This window comes from Gambusia affinis, linkage group LG24 (genome assembly GCF_019740435.1).
Source record: "Gambusia affinis linkage group LG24, SWU_Gaff_1.0, whole genome shotgun sequence".
NCBI classification, from domain to species: Eukaryota; Metazoa; Chordata; class Actinopteri; order Cyprinodontiformes; family Poeciliidae; genus Gambusia; species Gambusia affinis.
Window position 1 is genome coordinate 5,908,720 of NC_057891.1, and position 17,589 is coordinate 5,926,308.

Consider the following 17,589-nt stretch of genomic DNA (forward strand, 5'->3'; position numbering starts at 1 on the left):
AATTGTTGAAGATATTCAGACATGCAGATGAGCATGACCAATTAACGTCACTCAGAAGCTTATGCTGCAAAAGTTCATGTAGCTCCAATAACAGTTATGTGGTTCCTTTTTTCTGTGTGTGTGTGTCAATGAACATAGCCTGCTTTTGGGTGAGAGGAAGAAGATAAAAAATGAAAAAAAAACTAGTCAAATTTGGGGAGGGGAGGGTTTGTACCATCATATTTTTTCAACAACTGCGCAAAGAAGTGTTTCTGATTACTCATTGGATCTGTGTAAAGAGGTAGACGAACATGCATTAGGTTAGGGTGCTTGTTTTCTTTTTAATGTGACGATAAAAAAAAAAAGAGTATTCCTCCACACAAAATAGCTTCTGGCTGTGATTCACTCCCATCATATTGTGAGCTTTTGTAAAGCCATCTTAATCCTGTCCGAATACGAGAACTGTAACGGGCCGCATTTACTGCAAAACAGGCCGTAGTTAGAGGGAGGAGGGGTGGACACGTACACTTACATGTAGGTGATTAGTTAATGCAAGATGCCTTCTTTAAAGTCAGCATTTTTGAAAACTTGAGATACTCCTCCTTTGGGCTGCATGGATTTCTTTCCCCTTCCCTTTTTTTTTGTTTGTGCAGATGACTGAGTAGCTGTTTTGATCAGCTCATCTGCCCTGGCAGGGGTCCAGGGTCCAGGGTCCTCTGTGGGGGGGGGGAATTGACAGCTTGACCTGAATTACTGTAGATGAGACTGAGTTTCTCAAAGTCCAAATATTCCCAGCGTATTTTGCTTCTAAAATTTCATTAGGCACACAATTTTAATTAGATGTATTTTGGCTTTTTTCTATTGAGTTTGCGTGTGAAGATATGCTAAATTGTAAAGTAAAGTTTCTACCCAATTTGGTTCTACTCATCCTGTTGTGCCACAACCTTGGTGTGGATTTGCAGACAGACTTGAAGAAAAATGGATCTGCTTCCCTAAATTTTACTCCCCTTTTTTCCTTTTACTAAATACACAACTACCTAGCGGCTTGATTTCAACATCTCCCATTTACTAGTGGATTTTTCCCTTTCTTTCAAGATTTCCCTGTGCAGCCACATTGGGATTGGAGGGTTTGGGGTCGTTGCATTGTGGGGAAACCATGACTCTATACTGTGGGGTATTAACTGTGCCACAGAACCACTGATGATGATGATTTGTCATGATTTTCAAACGCTGTGTTTCAAAGTTACATTTATATGCTTTGCGATATTTGACCTGCTTATATTTTGTTAAATAAAGTGTGGTTGAGGTTGAGTAAAAAAGGACATGATGTTTGCTTTTAGTAATTTTTTTATTGCAATCACATGCCGGCCCATAAAATTCTGTGTTTTTGGAGGGATTTTTTTTTTTTGTATCCAATTGCTTTGCCACTGAGTATTTTGTACCAACACTGCATCAGTTTGTACAGTTACAAGGAACTAATGATGATCCTTAGTTATGCATAACCATTAGAGCGGAGATGCATCTTAAATATTTGCTTTCATATTTTGCAACAGGTAATTAACCCAAAGAGAGATCAGAAGAACAGTCGGTTGAAATAGGACACAATATAAAATCTAGAGTTAATAATATATAATTACATTTTACATGGGATTTGAACATATTTATGATTAGTTATCTCAATAATTCATCAAAATAGGACATTGTAGCAAGTTTATATGCAATGGTTACATACACAGTCAAATTTCTGTAGAAAGCTTGTTTAATTTATTAAACAACCAAACAATTAATTATAAACATTTAGATCAATGTCGCATTTAAGTTTGTAGGTCATTTCGTGTTAACAAAATGTTTATAATTAATAAAAATAAACTGGTTATTTGTTTGTACTATAAGCTGCAGCTAGTGGTCAGCCTGAGTGGAGCCAGTGGCGAAAACCATGTTTTGATTACCATCGATTATTAATGTTTAAATCTTTAACACACTTTCTTGCTTGTATTTATCAGCGATTTTGAAAACTCTTAAAGCTATTTGGTAAGAAACAACGTGCAAAGTAATTTCCTGCTTCACTTACCAATCCATATAATACAAACTGAAACATGTTTGGTTTGAGTAGGTTAGATGTGGTTTAAAAAGTTAAAAAAAAATACGTATGCATATCAAGTTTTTATCTTGATTTACCAATAAATCGTCACTTCAACCGATTCCAGCTAACAATTCTAATTGTAGTTTGTTTTCCATGTTTATGAAAATGTTTTCATTAACCACTGTGACATTTTTGAGGTGGGAGTTGTAAAATGGTAAAAATATTTGACAATTGTCCTTTTCAGATGAGCTGTTAGCTTTAGCCTGCAGTTAAAACTTAAACAAAATGAAGATACAAAGCCTATCATCTTAAAAATCCACTGGGAATAATCTGCACCGTACCTTTAAATAAATCAACCCATCGTTGGGTCCTGCTGCAGTGCTAGCTCTGACAATTCAACATCAAATTTGCCAAACAACACACAAGAATGTAGGTGTGTGGAAAATATGGGCATGTTTTATATTCAAAATGGCTGATGTCTGAATGTGATAATCATCCATCCTAATGCCTTTGGATTGTATTTTTATGATTCAGAGGAGAACGGGGTAACTTCAGCTGCTTTTATTTTCGGTATAAACACCGCAAACCATTATGTGTGATGGAAAATGGAGATGAATTACACTCTGCGGCGGATACTGTATGTGATGTCGGGTGATACTGCTTCAAAAACATTCCACTTCCTCTGCTTGAATACATTAGAGGTTGTCAGGTGCTCGGCTGCCGCAGTCCTGCATGAGTCAGGGAACAACAGTGGGGCCCATTCATTAATGCGCCGGATAATAGTTGTTGGGAACACAGCGGAGCCGAACAGCCTCGTTTACATGCCGGGCACACAGCGCTCAGACACTGTTGTGGCCCAGAGGGCCTGCCGTCGCGCATGTGAACCCCAGCACCACCTCCACCTCCACCTCCACCCACCCCTCGAGGAGCTGGCAGTTGACGCAACACTTCCAGCAGGGATAACATCATCCACACCACCTTATTACACCCAGCTTTGGTGTTAAATCTTGAAGGTCTTGCTTTTGAATTCGGTCAAAGTGGGTTTTACCCCAGAAGACATTTGGAAGGGGGTCTGTTTTGGCAAGGTGCGCCTCCCTGATTGGGCATAAATAACTACGCACCTGTGTCTTGTTTGGCTTAATTTGCACATTATGTCCCATACTGGCATTGCTTTACTTTCAGAGCATCTCATTTATTTTTTTGTGTTGCTGTTCTTTTTGACATGACAGTATTATGTGGTCACAAACAATTGCAGGGCACCTTGGAATTTCTGTTGTTTTTTTGCATATTCATTACGTTTGGTGTCACGTATCAAGCAAAAACATTATTTTGCAAGAGAGAGAGAGAGAAAGACTTGCTATCCTTTCTTTTAATCTGAGACTAGCTTTTATCTGACACCCACCGGTCACATTCAGCGTGTCAGCTCTTGTTTAGGTTTTGTCTGAAATCCCCCAAAGATTTTAAGCTCGGGTGTTAGCTTTTGAAGTGAGCTTTGATGAAAGTCCCATGTGTTGCACTGAAGAGCTGCCAGCAGTCGTGCACTTCCAAACTCTGCAGCCTCTGCTACTGTTGCCGTCGGTATTACCCCACAGGGGGTGTGTAGCGGTGATAATCCTGCGTTATCCCCAAGGAGTTGTTGGTGTTGCTGCCAGATACTTTTATTATTATTATTATTTTATTGATTTACTTTTTTTTGTCTAGTGTATGGGTCTTAGCGGCTTGCTTTTATTAGTTCTTTGTGAGAAACAGTTTTGAGGTTTAGGATTATTACCCTTTAACACAAAATAGTTTATACATAAAGAGGAACACATGGGTATGAAATCATTGAGCTTGCAATAACTTTGAGTGTAAACATATGACGCAAGCAAAAAGGAAATCTTAGGAGATTAAATGCATTTGTGCTTGATGGGATTCTGCTGGTAGCTTCTGTCAATTCCCATCTTTGGTGGATTCATTTCCAGGGGGGCTAATCAGTCCTCTATTGTTGTCTATTTGGCTTCGTGACAACCTGGCTACAGCCCGTCAAGGTTGGATCTCTAGCTCACTGCGCCAAAGCAGCAATCAAAGAAGTGCCTCTAGTAAAAGTTGCATGCGTTCGATGTAGCGATTCCACTGTAACAGCTTGCATGTGCTTGGGAAGACCTGCAAAGCCACTTAGATTAAATATTTCAACCCTCACTTCTATTCCCGCATCTGCCAAGCTGAGTAAAGTGCAAATACCCTGAGTAATTAAAAGGATCTTCTCATAAGTGACCCAGATCTAGTGTCAACTCATTGCACTCTGGCTTTAACCACCAAGAGGGGGCCTTTAATCAAGATGACTGAACGATCTGCCTCCGGCTCTAAGTAATACTCTACTTTCAGCCCTCAACCCTTCCCCCTTGCCTACATTTATCGATTTATCCATTGATTCAAGCCTGCTGGCACATGCACGCCCATCCCTCACCAATGTTTCAAGCACTATCTAGCCTCAACCTGATCTGATTAGGTTGGTCAGATGGGAGAAGTAGAAAATGAGATTTGTTTGCACTCATAAATTAAGGATGTGTACAATTTGTTCAAGTAAAAAGAGCTTGTCAGGCATTTGAATTGGCTCCGACTAATCAACACTGCAAAACTGTTGAGTCATCCTTCCTTTCCTTATATCTCTCTTTCCAAGGTGGCAGACCTCTAATGTGGCTTCGGTCAATAGCTTTCTAGACTTTCTGAAGGTCTTTCAACAATTTTTATTTTTACTGTTTATCGCTTTCTGTGAAAAGCTTAAGCTTCGTACTTTCTTTCAGAAACTTCTCGGGTGATTCCCAAATAGCAAAAGCATAAAACTTGCAGAGAATTTGATCAACAGAAGGGTGATGTATGGTGTCCCAAAGCACCGACGGTTCAAAGAAAACTGTCTTTTGAACATTGGTAGAACATTTGCTCAAAACCTCATTAAAGGATTCCAAGATCTCTTTGAAAGCAAGGTGTAAAGGAATTAGGCATGCTTTAAAACTACAGCTCAGCAATGCGGCTAGGCATTTTAAAATGTCATCTGGGACCCAATAAAACCTTTTGCAGATGCTAATAGCCTCTCCGAGTCTAGATACACTGTGGCTTTTGCGACATTTCTTGCAGGTAGAGTTGCACACCCACAATGGAATGAGTTGTGTTGAAGTAATTCTGTGTGTAAATAGTGACGGTTTACGTTCAGTTCTGCCTTGTAGATTGGAGAGCCTAAATTCATTCAAGCACCTTCGTTACAGATACAATTTCTATTTATATGAGAGGAATAATCAGCCCTTGGCAACAACCGGCCTGCTTTTCCCCCTCCTCCTCCTCTGAAGGTAACGGCCTCAGAGGAGACATAAACCACCCAACAACTGAGATTATAATTTCTTTTGGGAGGGTTAGTGGCACCTTGTTCCTGCTGTTGTTATGAGGGCTTTCAGAAACCAAGGCAGCACAAATTCAAGGCAAAAAACAAAATTAGAGGGATGTGATTTTCATTATATTACAAGAGTAATTGAACCTGAAAGACATCGTGAGGAAGATTTGACAATTCCGACTCGGCCTTGGTGTTTTGTGGAGTCATCTTCAGCCAATATGAAGTTTTTTTTTTTGTTTTTTTTTTTTCCCCTCACATTGTCACATCTCATTGAAATGTAATTTGCAAAACATATCTGAAGAGGAGAGTCATTCTGCAGCAACAAGCAAAACTTTAGAAAATCCAAAACCAGTGATAGGAAAAAATATAGTAGTGTGAAAATGTGTCTATCCCACAACCATTTCTTTATGACACACCACAATAATTTAATATCAGAAAAATAACTTGAATTCATACAAAATGCAGTTTTCAGATGATAATTTAGCTTATTAAGGGAAATGAAAGTGACTTAAACCAATCTGGCCTCATATGAAAAAGTTACTGAACCCTAAATGTAATAACAATTTTGTTTCAATCTTGGAACACAAAAACTGCTTTAAATCATTTGGGATAATGAGCAATGAGTAATGTGTGGTGTACAGTTCTGATTGACTCCTATTTAAAACAAATATATAAATAATCCAGCTACAAAGCGGGTTATTCAAGCATGAATGACAAGTCTGTGCTTTTTCTAGGTCACTCTAAAACCTTTACTTTGTCTTTTTTGAAAAATTCTGATTTGAACTTGCTGGTGTGTTTTGGTGCATAACTAAAGTGTGCTTGAGGTCACTAACTAATAGAGACATTTTTTATTAATTATTTTTATGATAGAGAGAAGAATCTATAGGTTTATCCATTATTGCAAGTTTTTCAGGTCCTAACGCAACCTAAACCAAAACCCTTCCAACACCACATTTGGTATTACTATTTTATTAGTTTGTTTTAATAAAACAGAACAAAAATCTTTCAAAATAGTCCACATCATCAGGCATTCTTTTTGGTCAACTATTGTAGAAACAAAAACACTGATTTTGGGACCATCTACAAATAATTCAATGTCTGTGACTTTGTTTCCCGTCTGTTCTCAACTGATCTTATGTTTTGACTTATGAAGTTTCCTTTGGATGTCTTTTAGTCTACTTCATATTGCCAGACAGGTACTATTTCAGTGGATCTTAAAGGCAGCAATCAAGCCTAATGAAATCAAACTGCTTTCATTTGGCCATCTTTAATATTAGAAATTGCTTAATAATCTGAAATATTTGAGTTTGACAAGAGGCTGCAACTGCTTTCTCACTGCAGATAGCATCTTTTTAAGCAAAAACAGAATATTTGAGAATGTACCCATATGTTTTAACGTAAAAATCATGAAGACAATAGTAACCAAAAGCAAAAGCGTTTTTAAAAGAATAAGATGAGATAATAGGTTTCTGTCTCTCTTTACCTAAAGCTTATAAGATGTAGTTTGTTTGTGTGACTTTTTCCTGTAGGAGAAATACGAACTGACTGCCTTGTGCTGCCATAATTTATTTTAGTGAATTTGTTCACTTTACTGTATTACCTGAATGTGTTTTAAGACCTTTTTTGTTATTATGACTGATATTTGAGATCTTTTTTATATTAATATACCACCTCTGCACAAGTTTCACATAAGATCCAGTTTTATTATTAACATAATGATGCCTTATATAAACCTGAGAAATCAAGTGATTTATAAGGCACTGATTATTTCCAGCATTATGGCGAAGTTCTTCTTGATAATGGAGATGATCGAGGACTCCGCTGCCTTCTAGATTAATGCGCTTCCAGCAGTGACTGCTGCGAGTTAAAGATAAGAACAATGCAAAAGCAGCTAAGACAGGAATTGTTGCCCAGAGGGTTAGCACCTGCAACAGGAAAACGTAAAACAAAAAGAAAATTGAAATGAAAAAAATCATTTAAAATGTGAATTTTTGTTTCTCTGGGTTTTTATTGCTGTAATTTATCATTAAAAATAATCTTATTAAAGTGTTTATAGTCTCATATAGTATAACATTACCTCAAAACAGAAATCTTGTCTTTTAATTGGCTGCTTTGATAAAGCTCACATTCCTTGCTTAAACTGAATAAGTGAATTCAAGACAAAGTTGACATTTTATTATCAAGATGCTTTTCAATTTTCTTCTGGGCTAAAGAACACACAGCAACTTTTGAATATTTATAGTGCAAAATGTATAATACCAGACTACAAAATGTGGGATTGTATTGTAAATTAACTCTGCACATAAAGTCTACCACTGAAACTAGAACTGGATGGGAGAAAGTGTTAGTTGTTGAGAGCAACATTGCCCAGTGTTTACTTCACAGTCTGTCTGCACTGTTCAGATTATAATTAAGATATTTCTGAGTGTAATTTGCACTTTGATCTTGTCCATGTGTCCATTCATTTGGTCTGTTTCCATAGTGTAATTTAATCAGCTGTAGAAAAAGCGATTGATGGAAGGCTATTCAAGGGCCAAAGGGTCTCAACTCAACTTTTCAGAAATTATCATAAAGCTCTGGCACATTATCTGTGATTTTCCAAATGGCACTTCAGGTAATTTTTATACAAATGCACATAATTACCCACCTAAACTAACTCAAACTTTTCTGAAGAGCAAAGTGCCGCAATTAGAGTGACAAACTCGCCGGTTCTTTTGTTATCAAAGCGGCTTCATTTCAAGGATACGCTGCTTTTATTTAAATGAGTCATTTGTTTTCCGAAAGGAGCATAATGAAGAGGTTTAGCAAAAAAGCTCTCGGATATGATAATTATGGCAAGCCTAATGAATCCCTATGAGATATCTAAATGCAACGTTTCCAAATCCAGACACTGTGAACCTCCGTGTTTTGTGTCCAAACTGCGTCCTCAGCCCGATTAGCATTTGGCAAATGGCCGGAGTCACTTTGAATCGAACATCATCAGGTTTTGGAGGTGAAAACATGAAACTGTTTTCCATTGCTACACACATTCCTCCAAAATAGCTCAAAACATATGGAAAAATGCACAGAAAAGCTCAATCGCTTTGTTCTTTAACTCTTTGGACCACATACAGAACCTTGTTCTCTCTCAAAAAGGGACAACCTCACTACACTGAGTATTTAAAATGAACAGTCAAACTCACTGTATATATTTTCATATTTATAAATATTATTTATTTTATTTAAAAACAGTATTTTACTGCAAAACAACATAAAGAAACTGTAGCTGTCCATTCAGGTTTTCTACTAACCGATAAAGAATTTTAAAAGAAATCCCCTCCTAAGTCTTTTTCCGCCGAGTCAGCAAACTGTGAGTGATTTGATTCGGATCTGAGAAGCTCCTGTCCTTTCTGCAGACCAATTCTATCAGTCTCATCAGGAGCTTAGCAGCTGTGCTGCCATGACTTGTTTGAAAAAGACTCTCCGTGGGCTTGAGTCTTAGTTTGCTTTTTTGATAAAGCTAAAGAGCTTTTAGTCTTACAGACACCGACGTCTTTATGTTTAGCTGTGGAGTCAAACAGGTGCTTGAATAAACATTCAGTTCCCAAGAAAATGCGTTGTAGTTCAAGAACAGGCATTCGAGGTGTACAGCAAGAGAAGAAAACACCATGACTAACTTTACATGACAAAGCTTCCTTGACACTCAAAAAGAAAAGAATGTGAAGCCAAATCTTCTATTCACAATAAAAATTTCCACTTTGAGCCTCAAACAGAACGAAGGAAAAGTTGTCAAAAATGGAAAGCAGCTTTCAAGCTTTTTCTTTTCACTTTTACCAAGCATGCTGTTTGCAAAACACATTGGTTTGAATGGATGTGTTGATTTCTTTCTCTTTAGTCGTTCTTTGACAGCCGATCGATAAGACACGACTGGAGCGAGAGCGCAGAGATTTATTTATTCTATTCTGAGGCTTTATCATGGTGTGATCAAAAACCCTCTAATTCTTTCCTGTTTCTAATTAACCTCAGATGAGCCACAACGTAACTTATTTTTTGATGCCTTTACTTCTATGCCATAAAGCAGAAGTACTGTGTGTAAAATCACATTATTGTTTGCTATAGCAGATGTAATAGACTTTCATTTACGGCCTAATTAGAAAGTGATTTTTTTGTTTTTTTTCTTTTTTAAAGCAACTAGGATTCAATGATTCTTGGAAAAAAATCAACTTAAAAGCTGCTGGTTTGCAGGCTTTCACTGAGCACAGAAAAGAGGAAAGTCTTAATGATTGTGATTGACAATTGCTTAAAAATTTGGTGAAATGAAATTGCAGAAAAGCAAAAGTACTCAGGACTGTTTAACAGTGAAAGAGCTCTTCCACGCTCCAATCAGTAGCTGCTTTTCCATTTACCATAAAACTGCATGACTTGCAATTACTAAAATACATATAATATTGGAAACACAGCACTTTTGTAAACAAAAAATTAAAAATGACTTTTTTTTGATTGGTATAAAACTAGAATGGAAACACTTTTTTCCATTCTATTTGTATACAACAGAGTTATACTCATTGTAGGCACGGCTCTACATTGGACGGTGTGCTACTGGTTCCTACACAGGTCTCATAACGTCACACAGTTAATCAAAAGTTGTGTTTTGACTTTCGAAAGTGTTAAATCCACTCTTACCTGTTCTTTCAAATCACCAACTACAATTTCCCCAAAACGACACATTCGTGTGCAGGAGCTGGTCATCCAACGCTTCAATAAGACTCCGACATGCATCCATGATTTTGAGTGATCTATCATGAGAACATGCCAAATTGTTTTCATCAGCACAATATTAAAACAGTTTTTGTGCACATTTGTAATGGCAATGCAGCGAGTGAGGCAATCTGGAGAAAATGGCTTTAATTATCACATCAGTGTCCAGACCTTAACCCCATTGAGAATCTTTGGGATTAGATGTTGGGACATTGCAGAAGTTTACATGTTGTTGAACAAGATACTTGGATGTTTGACCCCTTTAAAAAAAAAAGGTATTATCAGTTACATCCTGATGTGTGTAAAGCCTTAAAAGGATGAAAATCTGTATATGGGCGGTTATTTATTCCTGTGCATTGACTTTTGCTGCTTGTTATCGGAAGTTGTAGCTGCGTTCCTGGATATTTGAGTGCCTGCAGAAGACGCTCTTTCTCAAAGCTGCTACTGCTTTTCAAGGTATCTCCCTTTTCTTCCCTCCTAATGCCTGCAAGACTTTTATTGTTAAATCAAAACAAAAGCATATTCTTCCTCAACTTTTTTCATCCGAAACTAAATATGACGGGAACAGCGACGGAATTGTTGCTTTGCACCCCGGGCTAAAAAGCCAGCCGGTGTGGCACTTGTGCACAAGAGATGAGGCAATAGGGGTTTGCTGCACAAAATTCATGTGGATAGAAAGGCTGTAATTTCAGAAAAAAATGTTTCTGGCAATTTGTACACGGTTTGTCATGCTGGGATTTGTTTCCTGGCTATTTTCACTTGCCAAGAGCTTTTAGCCGTTTAATAACTTTCAGCATTATTCAAATGTTTTATTTCAACTCTCCTCGCTGAAATTAAGAGGAAAAACTGGAAATGTTACCCTTGACCTCACCCCCAGAGTTCAGAAACACACACCCACACACAACAACAACTATAATGCATCCATCTTCTTTTATTTTTTTTGTATACACATGAGTGGGAAATACAAATGCATGCTGAATAAATGTTGTCCTTAAACCTGGCGGCCTACAACCGCTCAGCAAATGCCAGCTGGGTCAACAGATGCCCTGGGCATTCAAGCCCGCTCTCGTACAAAGAACACTAAAGCAGTTGCTTTGGCCACACACACACACACACGCGCACGCACACACACACACACCCCTGCCTGCACATTTTGAGCGGTAGTGACAGCAGATTAAGAGGTTTTATCTTGCTTTGTGTTCGCAGCGCTGGAATTCCAGTTAGCAAAGCGGTGACAGCCCGGAGCTAGAAGGGGTTTGGGTTGCGGCTCTGCTGCAGATAAATCTGCTGTGGTTAAAAGGGAAAACATGTATTACACAAGATGAAGTGAGTGATTGCAAACAGCAACAGGAGCAGGGTGGAACAATGCTACAGTTTGGACTGATTAAAGTGCCTTTCACATATTTATGCATATTCGGTATTTGCAGCCATGACTGAAAGAAGGTTCACGCTTGTTGAATTTCCATACAGAGAACTGGAAAGCTACCCAACAAATGAAACCAAAATGTAAAAACATTAAAAAAAAAACTGTTGAATGATTAAATATCAATAAGTCTGACCACCTCTATCAATGGAAATTTGAGTCACTCTTCAAAAAATGAACGTGTTAATGTGTCAAGATAGAAAGACAACTAGTGGACAGACATGTGTAATAACTAATGTTATGAAAAATATACTAATTAGCCATGTTTCAATCAAATTGTCATGTGAAGTTTGAGCAAACTTTTAAAAATGTTGCGGAAAAAAAAAAGCAAATTAGGCATAATTTGCATAATTTTATCCCAAAGTAAGAGGGAACCTTGTTTTTTGCAAAATTGAGGAATCTTCATTGAATTCTGCAATTTTCATAACCCTTATCTAGTAGTTGATTGACAAAATTAAAATAATCTAAGTTCCTTTTTTTTCTCCTCTGTAATTAAGACCTGAGTTGAATTTTTTAAAATCTAAAAGACCAAAATCCAGCATGTAGCATCACAACTATCACACATCAAGACTGCAGATTTGCATTGTTGGCTCTGACAGAAACAAATAAAATTGTTTACTCTCACAGACACAAAGCGTTACATATTACATCCACTCAATCACCCACGCTTGATGAGAGGGTAAATGCTGTGCCATGTCAAGTCCAATGAGACCAAGTAGGTTCACTGTTCTGACCACAGGATCTTCACAGGAGCATCTGCGCCTCCGTTTGTACCGGCTGAGCCACGAAGCCGCAAGTCCTACACATTGTATGTGTTGATTTATTTTTTTTTCTTTCTGAATGGCAGCTACATCAAAAAAAAGCAAATCTGGCTTTTTCCCACCACTTCCTATCAAACAATCTTGTGTTTTGAGTCACTCTGCGTTTGGGAAGCCCTCCAAAAAACACGCAGTGGTTAAACAACTATGCTCTGAGAGGAGATGCTCATGGTGATTCAGAGAATCAGACAGCAGCAGTGGGAAGGAGAAAAACAATGCCGAGAGCCAGGTTTTCATGTTTAATACTGCATTCCAAGCCTCTGTTAACCTTTCTGTTGGGTGTTACATTTGCGAGGCACAGATATTTTTCTATTTGTGTCTTTACTTGCTTTAACCGCCAAGTAATCTTCCCCCGGTCTCGTCTCGGCCGAAACACTTTTTTTTGTTTCAGAAGATTACTCAGAAATGACGGGAAAGTGGCTCGTCCGACTGCCACTGTGGTTACTGGTCCGGTGGTCTGGTGAGCTGAGACGGCCGCTGATTCCATTTCAACAAATGCAAGCAACATGAGAAGGCCTGCAGGGATAGCGAGTCACAGCAAGATAGAAGACTGGGATTTAGGTCCCAGTCCCTCAATCCCAGTGAAAAGAAAAACACAAAAACCCACCAACACATATCCCTATCAAAACAATTTGACAGGTGTATCATCTTATGGCCTTCTCAATATTTTATATGTGAGAACTGTGCTTGCTGGATGTGGCGACCACATCATATATAAGGCGCTGGGACCATCTGCTCAGTGCTATAAGAATCCATCTGAGGATAAATTAAGTTTAAGACTATCTCTGAGCAGGTGCCGTGTAGCACCCAAGGCGGTTTGTTGTCAGATATGAGATGGAGTGATTTATTTTTTTCCAAAGGCAGAGTTCTTCTCTTGGACCTCAGTTTTTATTGATACCAGAATCCCCCATCAGTCTTCTTGCTATCAACAGACACATACCTGGAAAAATACCAGGATGACAAATCTTTTTTGAATCAGGAAATAGGCCAATCCTGATTCATTGCTTTCTTACCATGTATTGCAAAAGTCCTTCTGCTCCTTGTACTTATTTAGATTTTAGCTCATTAGGGACTACTTAAGTTGACAAGGTTTGTCGAGTTGGTACCTGGTATAAAATTTTGATTGTTTGGAATCGTAATCATTTAATTATGTTACCACTTTTTTTTAACACCACTAGTGAAATGGTTCAGCAACCTAATGCTAGAACCAGGATGGTTAACAATTCTTAGGTTAAACCCTGACTGTTCCAATGACTTTATAAATCTTTTAGACTAGACTACACCCTCTACGTCTAAGTTGAGCATAAGACTTTTCATAAAGATTTCATGGCTTGTTTTTCTTTTTTTCTTAGTCCAGACTGAAGTAATTTTCCTGAAAGTTTTTATCAATTTCCTTCAATCTGAAGGTTACAGTACAGGGGGCCATGCTGGGATCTTGGAACAATTCGCAGGGGGAGCATGCATATGTCACAGCAGGGCAGGGGGGTGTTTTCCAGTCAGACCGTCAGTTTCCGAAACCGCATAACAAAAAAAAAAAAACTTGTTTAAGCACACACGGGGTCAGTAGGACTTCTGTCAGACCACGCACAGGGTTTAATTGACCCAATTTCTTAACAACCAAGTCTTCAAAACCCAAAACATGTAACAGATTCAGTCTTATTGGTAGAAAAAGGAACAAGACTAAGTGAGAGAAAGAGAGAAAACCATAGTACAACTTGTCACTGTCTCTTCTTTGATGGCTGAATGATGGATGACATCTACTCTGACAACAGCAAAACACTGTTGGAGGTCACATTCAGAGGACAATGTAATGTGTTCCCCTACTGAGGTCAGTTACGGATTGCCATTCTCCTGTAACTGACAGCTAACATTTTGCCCTTTCATTTATGTTGCAAGTCTTGACTTCAGGGTTAATATTTCTATGACAGACAAGCTGGAGGTAAAGGAATTCATTGATTGGGTGTAAAATTGAATAAAGGATTGCTTGCGACTCATAAAGCTTACAAGTGATCCAAATCGGTCTGGGTAGTTTCTTTAGCACCCCTGGTCGATGATGTGATGCATTTGGAGTTGGAAAATGGCCCCACAAAAAAAAAAGAGAGAAAAAAAAATAGAGATGATGAAAGCCTTCAGCTGCACAGTTGGCAAAGGTTTTGGAGGGGAATTGAGAGCGGGTTGCTGCCTCCCACTCTTTCTCGTGTTCAGTCTTTGGGGCTTCTGCCTTGTCTCCCGGCCTTGTCTCCCTCGTCTCTTCCCCTTCTTCATCTCTGACTCTCTTACTTGCTCCCTTGGTTTCTTCTCTCTCTCCCACTCTTTATCCCTCTGTATCTGGTTCTCAGTCTCTCCCAGGGGCTTAATTTATGCTTGTGGAGCTGCAGAAACATAGGGATGACAGCCCACGCACTCCCCTGGTTTGTTAGCTAGCTAGCTTGTTGGCTGGCTCACCGACTGGCTTGGAGTGAAGGGTGTGTGTTCATCTGAATGTACCGCATGTATGCTCTTACACAGAGATGTTTGTCTACCATCCTTCTTTCCCTTCTCATTATTTTTCTCCTTTCAGAGATGTGCGGTTGGTTTTGTGTTGTTACAATCAATGTCAGGCGGTTCACGTTGTGCCTGCCTGTGCAGAGTCATTCGAAGCTAAAGATTGCTTCTATAACAGAAGACGCAACCGGCACTTTGTGGCACAAGTAGGAGAGTGTCTATGATTAGCAGCAATTTGATGGTGGAATTAGAGTCAGGTGTTTACAATCAATAGAATGATAATCAGGTGGAAGTAGGCACTTTTAATTCATTTACAGCACAGACGTCTATCAATGTGTGTTCTTCACAACACATGGCTTGTAATAAATTGAATCTCTACTAAGTCATCACATAATGGCAAATCCAAAGAACAAAATAGGCTTGGAGGCCACCAGTAGTTATTCAAACAGATGTACAAATTAATCTCCTACAGTTGTGGAAGAAGAAATATCTTTTGTTAGATACTGTCAGAAAGCAACTATTGGAAGTTGGATTAGATCTGATCACTTTGATTGATTTTAGTTGCGACAATTTGTGTGTATCAAACACATTCTGTAAATTCAAGACTAAAAGCTGCTACTTTTCACACGCTTCAAACATAGACTTGCACAGTGTGATACTTATGGAGGGTCTGAGATTTTGTTTATGTGGAAAAACGTTGCTGTTTATCTCAGGAGTCCATTATGCTGTTGTGTTGACTGCTGTGCTTTCTTTCCCTCAGTGTACTGCTCCCTCTCGACACATTGTGGCTACTGATACATTATTTCATAGTCCTGTTTTACAAAACCAGTGCAGTAACTGGGAGCGAGAGTCAAAATCTTATTCTAACTCCAAAAATGGACAAAAGATTGAAAAGGCACACTTAGTGTTGAAATAAGACCTTTAAAACGGATACTTAAGGGAATAAATCATAAGTATGGCCTCTCATAAAATATTAAATTTGCAGTTAGATGATATATCTAAAAATACTCTGTTCTTTTGATTTTTTTTCTTGCAGGCTTCTCACTTAGCTTTAATTTATTTATTTTTTCTTTGTCTTAATAAATAAACACATACTTGTAAAAACTTTTATCAAAACTTGCTAATGCATCTGAAATATAGGGAGTTCATAGAAATGTAATGACTAAAACCAATGTAAATCAATTTATTTACAACCAAAACTTGTACTTTGTCAGTTGGTAATATTTCATCAACTTTGTTTTTTTGTTTTTTTAATATAAAGATATTTGTTGTACTGGAATTTCAACACAACCATTTCTCAGCAGAGACACAATAATCTGATGAACTCCTAGCCAGCAGTACTTAATTACTCCTTCTCCTCGTGACGTTTTCCGTAACTGAACCGGCTAGTCCTGAAATCCTAAAGAGGGGAGGCAAAGGCAGTGCCAGCAGTGATAGAGAAAAAGTAGCGTCTCGCCTGCCCTTCTTTACAGCATCTCTTGTTTGATGCAAACAATACAGACAAGGACACCCAGATGAAAATTAATTGAAACTAGTGCCAGTCTCAGCAAAGCCCCAAGCCGCAGGCCTGAAATGATCAAGGGGACTTACGGAGTGACTCACGCCCACGTCACAGGAATGGCTTTGATTTTATGCAGTCAGTCACGCGTCCCAGTGGCTGATGAATTATAAAAAAAGTGGTGGGTGTCTGTATGCAGTATAAGCCTTATTCATGAGCAGGCGCCTGTTATTCATGATCTGGTAGAAAAGGAGTAAGCCGTCATGTGAAGACAAGGAAAGTCAATGAAAACATTGAGCAGAAAGCAGTGTTCATAACAGGTGCCGAACTTTGATTGAACTCATTGGGAATAAAAAATGATCCCATCAGTTTATACAAGATCCTCCCACAACTGGTGCCAATTAAGGTGTTTAACTTTCAATGTGAAATCCATTTTCCAATGTCGTCTTAAGGCCTCCCTCTTGTAGATGAAGACGAACTTGACAAGGCGAGGTCTTTACAAATGAACTCTGCTCCTCTGTCTTTGAAAGCGAGTGCAAGAACGGCAGTTTGTGAGTGAATGATAGCGAGGAGCCGAATCTGAATTCAGGATGAGTGTCAGGTTAATACCCCCCCAGTCCTCCTGTTCGCTGCCACGACTATAATTCATTCTCGGATCGCAGTGGAAAAAAAGGGGGTACATGAAAGGCCTTTCCTTCCTCCTCCTGCTCTCATCAGCCGAAGCCCTGTAGATCCCGTTGATTACCATCGCTCATTTTTCCTCTTTTGTTTCTCCCCTTTTGTCCCCATTCAATCCATTTTCATTTCCACCCCCCACCCCCAGTTTCCTTTACAGCTGCTTTCATTTCAACCCTATCTCTCAATCTTCCACCCAACCTCTATTCTGAAGCCCTTTCAGACAAGCTCTGTCTCACTTCCTCCACCTGCCTGTCATCTCTTCTCCTTTTCTAACAAACTTCCTTTCTGACTGCTCCCATCATAGGAATGTTCTATTTTATTGGCATATTCTGGATCTTTTCTCCTTGACCCACTTGCGTTTGTTCTGTCAATGCACACTTCCCTCCCCTCAACTGTTCGTAGCAAAGCCCCCTATGGACCAATTAAGTCCTCCAGCTTGATGTCTTTTCCTACCCTACACATTCCTGTTGACCAGACAGTTCAAGGGCCTCAAGGACTAAATAAGGAGATAATACACACTTGAGA

General features: G+C 38.8%; 1 protein-coding gene across 1 annotated transcript in view; it reads left to right on the plus strand.

The window, feature by feature from the left end:
* The window catches only part of LOC122827021 (SLIT and NTRK-like protein 1), a 108,432-nt gene that overhangs the window by 66,909 nt on the left and 23,934 nt on the right, over positions 1–17,589 (plus strand). The gene's annotated exons all lie outside the window — the stretch shown is intronic.